The sequence below is a fragment of the Spodoptera frugiperda genome, chromosome 25, assembly GCF_023101765.2.
Source record: "Spodoptera frugiperda isolate SF20-4 chromosome 25, AGI-APGP_CSIRO_Sfru_2.0, whole genome shotgun sequence".
NCBI classification, from domain to species: Eukaryota; Metazoa; Arthropoda; class Insecta; order Lepidoptera; family Noctuidae; genus Spodoptera; species Spodoptera frugiperda.
Window position 1 is genome coordinate 2,214,319 of NC_064236.1, and position 6,000 is coordinate 2,220,318.

The following is a 6,000-nucleotide window of genomic DNA, read 5'->3' on the forward strand; positions in this document are numbered from 1 at the left end:
GTGCAATACCTTAAGCAGGAACACGGCTCACCGTGTGCGACGGCTCACCGTGTGCGACGGCTCACCGTGTGCGACGGCTCACCGTGTGCGACGCATACTGGGGGCCTCCCTCCACCACTTCATGACAACCACGAACACTCAGTCAAGAGTTGAGCGACTGAGAAGAAAACACTACTGGTGATAAGTTAATAGTCTTATAACCGTGTTTGTGTATGTTTGTTACTTAATTACGTCAACATGGCTGAAGGGGTCGAGATGAAATATGAAACAAATATTTTTTTATCCTACAGAAATGCGTCCAAAGCCGCTAGCTAGTTAGTTAATATTATACTATTCTATACTATACTTCTGCCTACTAATACGAGGCTAAAAAGGTGTGACGTCACGTTGTTATGATATCTGTTTACGATGCTCACTCCAGTCTTTGGGTATGTTTACCAATACAGTAAAAACAATACAACAACTGGAACCAGAAATATTTGGATTTCCCTACTGTCTGCATCGACAGTCGAGTGGTTGCTAGTGTGACTCTTGAACCTGGGGTATCGGGTTCAATTATAAAAATTAAATCTTATGGAATAGAGATGCCCAATCTTTTACCCTAGATCCAAAGTATTAAAGAGGTTCATCACATAAATTAAATTGACAATTGATATTGAAAATTTAATCCTTTATTTTTACAAACGAACAAAGTAGTTGGATTGTAAAATTGGTAAAATACAGTAATGTAAGGCTGTGAAGGACATTAGAACTTACAGTTTTTATATAAAGCTTATCTATATAGAAGTTTAGAGATTGAATAAGATTATCTATACTATGTCATCTTATACTATTTACTACAATAAAAGTTTGTCTGTTTGAACGCACTGTTCTTCGGAATTGCTGGTTTGAATTTCATAATTATTTTTGCGTTGGCTTGTCAATATTTATCAAGGACGGCTATAGGCTATGAAACATCACGCTACTATCAATAGAAGACAAGTAGCAAGTGAACCTGCGTTGGAGTAAGTATATATAAATAATATTTTAATAGTATACGCATACTAAACAACAATACGTGCGTTGACATACGATCATGACGTAGAAATCGTATTACAGAATGTTGAATCACTGTAATGTTGCAGCTTACCCAAATATGACGACATAGCAACAATACTATGTTGTCTAATCTAACGTATCATAAGACTGCCTCATTGGTCGAGTAGTCGCAAGTGTGACTGCCGGGCAACAGGTTTTGGGTTCGATTCCCGGGTCAAACAAACTATTTTTGGACTTTGTTTGGTTAGTAGCACAGAGACTGGAATTGTGCCCAGTAAATAGAATAAGGTTTACCCTCTATAACATGGGACTCTAATGTTGAAAAGTGGGTGTACATTGTACACTGGCATCACGTGCCATAATATGCACGTCTGCCTACCCCTTTGGGGATGAAAGGTATGACGATACTTTTATACATTTCCTAAGATAAGTTACTAAAAAGAAAAACAACAGATCCTCTATTAGATACAACTTATAGCTACACTAAAAAAATATTCAACGTACGCACCTCTCTGCCTACCTCTTAAGGACTACAAGGTCATGACGTCATCTTATGTTTTGAAAAAGAAAAAAACAATGAAATCACTTACCGATTTCGAAATCCTTCCTTGCCTAAACAAATGACGTCACCATTGCGTGCTGTCCCGACTGTAAACGCGTTTGGTCTCCATGAAATGAGAAATAACACTATTGTGTTTGGAGTTTTAGCACCTAAGGTTATTGACACATGGGCTTAGGTATCCTAGAGTGCCCGTGCGTGCGACGCATCGCGTTCTACGCGCGCCTCAAATTGCTATCAGACCACCACAGATGGGGCCCAGGAAGGCTGATACCTGATCAGGAGGTGCGGACTACTTAGCAGGAGCTCCCGCTCGAAGGGTAGGAGTAGGAACAGGGCGCTTTTTAGTCAGTAAAAGTCTGATACTTCCATTGGCCTCGACCAAAGCTGAAGAAATCATTGGAAAATTTTCCCCCTTAAAAATGGTATCCTAGAGTCATTATCTAAGACTCCAATCAGCGCTGCGGACTAGCGAGTTGCCGGGCCTCCGGCTCGGAGAGCTAAAGTAGGAACGGGGTGGTTTTATTTAGTAAAAGTCTGACACTCGGCAGAAGGCACTTAATGATTGTCCCCCCTCAAAAGAAAAAAGCGGTCGAGTCCACTGGATGCAGGTCGTAGACTACGTGGCGTGACGACCTTGGTTCCTACTTCTGCGTTTCGAGCCGGAGCCCCGGTAACCCGCTAGGCAGTCCGCAGCTCTGGGTGTATCGTACTGCTTGCCGGGCAAATTACGCCGGTACGTGGGAAATATAAAGTACATAGTCCTTCACTGCGCCGCTGGCAACCGGTGCATGTTAAAAGACACTTATGGTATTAGGTGGAGAAAGTATTAAAGGTTTAATTGGTTTGAAAGAATCTGTTTGATCAACGATTTGAATCACTCACATCTCATCTAACTTTAATCTGCGAGGTTATAAATAAGGTTACAAAATATTTACTTTAATACCTAAACAAAATACAGTTCTACAGACAGTAAGAACGTCTACTAGGTAATTAGTGAAGCTCAATGAAGGGCCATAATCGGAGGGTGCGTGAGGCGGGCCCTCCCACCCTCCTTAACGCCTACAGGCGATAACGACTAATGCTCACCGTTTTTAAATACTTATTATTCATGTGGTGACATTTCTTTTCTACCCACTCTATTACCAACGGTTATGTAGTACTGTTTGTATATATTTTATGTTCTACTATCTGACTTGCTCCTTAGATAAATTGGTATTTAATCACAATTGTAAACCGCGATGAAGTCAACGGATTGATATATGTTTTGATGTAATATTTGTTTAATACCAGTTAAGTGTCAGCAATAAATCCCCCGACCCTGCAGTTGTAATGACATTGCAAGTCCTACAATCTGGTTATAACTTCTTTAGTATTGTCGGTTTCCATGGTCGAGGCGCCGCCGCTGTTTGCTTACCATTAAATGATCGTATTACGTTTTTCATTTTTCTATTGAACTCGATTTGCATCTACATTTGACAAACCAAGAGACTGGTTAAATTTCAAACCGTCTTCTGATTAGCTGATGAGTTATAGTTAATTAGACTACGGATCATTGTTATCAAAAACCCAGAATCGATTAAAATAATTTATGTGTGGCAAGGCACAAGGTAACACATAGCATATCCCAAATAATAGTTTTCGACTAAACCATCCCTAAGTAATAAAAAACAAAGTCAGTTTATAATTGTTTTAGAGTTGGCCTGTAATTCTCGTAATTATAATTGTATATCTGTATTCTTCATGTCTTTCTCTTGTAACAACCACAGAAGCAAAAGAATAAATCTGTTAATCACGTGCCCTGTTATACAAAATTATAATAATTATGTTGCTGCCAACATCCAAAACTAACACCGTAATGTTTATTATATTGTTCATAAATGATTTTAATCGATGTTTGTTTTTTGGCACTGTCCTTCCTTACAGTGCTGGAAAAGACTCGTTTGGTATGATCCAGTAACTTGTATGTACAGAGTAGGTACAGCCGCTGGATAATGTTATCTACAGGACGTTTGTGGTGTCTGTGCCCAAATTTTTGCCGTCCTTGGTGAGAGCCTCTGGCCTGACTTTAGTGCCAATCGAATGCACAAAGAAGCAGTGCTCAAAAAGTACAATTTTCATGTGTTTTAACATTGTTGTAATATAACGTAGTAAGGTGCTCTAGGGTAAGCATTGGCCACTTGGAGGCTGTTATTGATACTGCAAATGTCCCCACATTTGAACCATTGAAAGGAGAAATACTAAATTCATCTAACTATAGGTTAATGGTGCTTTTCCACCAGAGTCTGTTGTGATCTGTAGCTATACTACGAAGATGTATTAGCTAAGCTGTGTAACTATGTGACTGTTGCCACTGATACTAATTAACTATGCAAGGAAAATGCGCAGCTCCAGTATACGATGTATCAATAGTATATTGTATCAATAGTAGGGAAGCACGCGTTCATAGCACGGGTACATAGCACGCGTCCATAGTAGGCATCCATAACACGCATCTTTCCTTATAAAATAACATAGCTTTTTTAGCTGAGTCCGTTTGCCCCAGTGCTATGCTATGTGTACCAATGAATATGATTGGTAGAAGCCAAACGCATTCACAGCAACGTCAGATCTAAATCATAGATCATCTCTCGAGCAAAAACACCCTAACTTCACCACAAAAAACCAGCTGCCGCTGCATGTCAAACATAAACAAAAGCAGGATGACCAGCTACTATAATTAATTGACGTTTAACACATCAAACAAATTGTTATTTAACCACACACGCCACCTGCAGCTCAAACTAAGGTGTGGCTACACATTGGTAACGTCCACCATTACAAGACCCCTTTCACTCTACAGATCCTTAAAAAACAGGGGTCTTTTGAAATTGGTTGTCCCGAACTACCCAGTCTTAGGGCTGGACCTCTGCCCTTCGTAATAGAATCAAAGAGTTTAATATTACGAGGGGGGTCTCAGTAAACTGGTGATGGTTTGCAATCGATTTCTTATAGATAAACATGGGTTGCGTAAGTAACATGCGTTAGTCAATATTAGTTGCTGTCAAAATATTTGTCTTCCACATTACTCATATTATGTGTCTCTTTCTATTAGAGCTCCACAGACGAGTCCATACGTCCGTCTATTATAGTCTTTTTTAATCAGCTCCTTTCAGCAGCAACGTACAGGTAATCCATCAAATAGTATCTAGATTATACCTAAACAAGTTATATTTATATTACAATCCAAGAATGGCACAAACTCAATAAAAAAAAACACTTATTAGAAATGTATATGTATTTTGAAGATTTTACAAAAAAATTACACACTCTGGGAATTGTAATATCTAATCTTTGTTATAAATGTGATCTAAAGAGGATGTCCCTAAAAAGAAAATCGGTATCGATTAAAATTATTTATGAGCTATTACATTAAAGAAGGGCTAAATTGATAGTACCCTTAACCAAAGAGCATGCATGAAAAGACTGATGACTGTTGATGAAGCGAAGGAGATTTGTACGATTCGTAGCAATTGGCGTTCCATCCAGCAGTAGGCAAACTATTACAATTCAATTTAATAGAGCACATGAATACTGACTACTTACTAATGAAAAGAAAATGCAAGCAAACCCCAAGCCCACAAGATCTGAAAATCTGAAGCAATTTTGTTCATAAACCAGTATAAACTAATCGTTAAATCTTCAGAAAGATCATGCAATGTGAGATCATGATAAACTGGACTTTTTCTTGGTGATTTGGTTTAATCTGAAACAGTTATTGAATATGGCATATACCATTCATACATTATTTTAATCGATCCTGGGTTTTTACTCCATACATTTTTGGACATTCTACTTGGACTATATTTTGTTGTTTATGTTGTTTTGAGTTCAACGCCATCTGTTGGTATCCCTTGGTATCACTTACTTTTTAAAGACAAGACTACGTAGAGCTTACAGCAAACCGAACTAGGTGGCGCCTTCGTGCCCATATTATTATTTTTATTGCCCTGTATAGTCATTGTCAAATAGTTAGGGATACTCAAGATAATCAAATAACTGATGCAACAAACTTACTTCTAGTTTTGATATAACTAAACATATAATACGTGGCTGAGTTCTCAAATATATTTGGCAAGTTTAAAATGTCATCTCAAAGAGCCTGAAGAGGATAAAGACATCTTTTGCTATCCGAGATTTTTATGCAAGCCTCTTTTGGCTAAGCAGTTAAGTGTTTTTACTTTATTGGTATTTGTTCCTAGTTATCTCCTAGTTCTGATACTTTTTAACTTATTATGTTTGACAGTTTAACCGTATTTGTAAACTGAATAATATATCGATTCTAAACGACTCGAACTTTACGCAACTGATAGTGTTCTTGACAGTGACATGGTAAAACTTTCTTTGTACAAGATTAGCAGTAT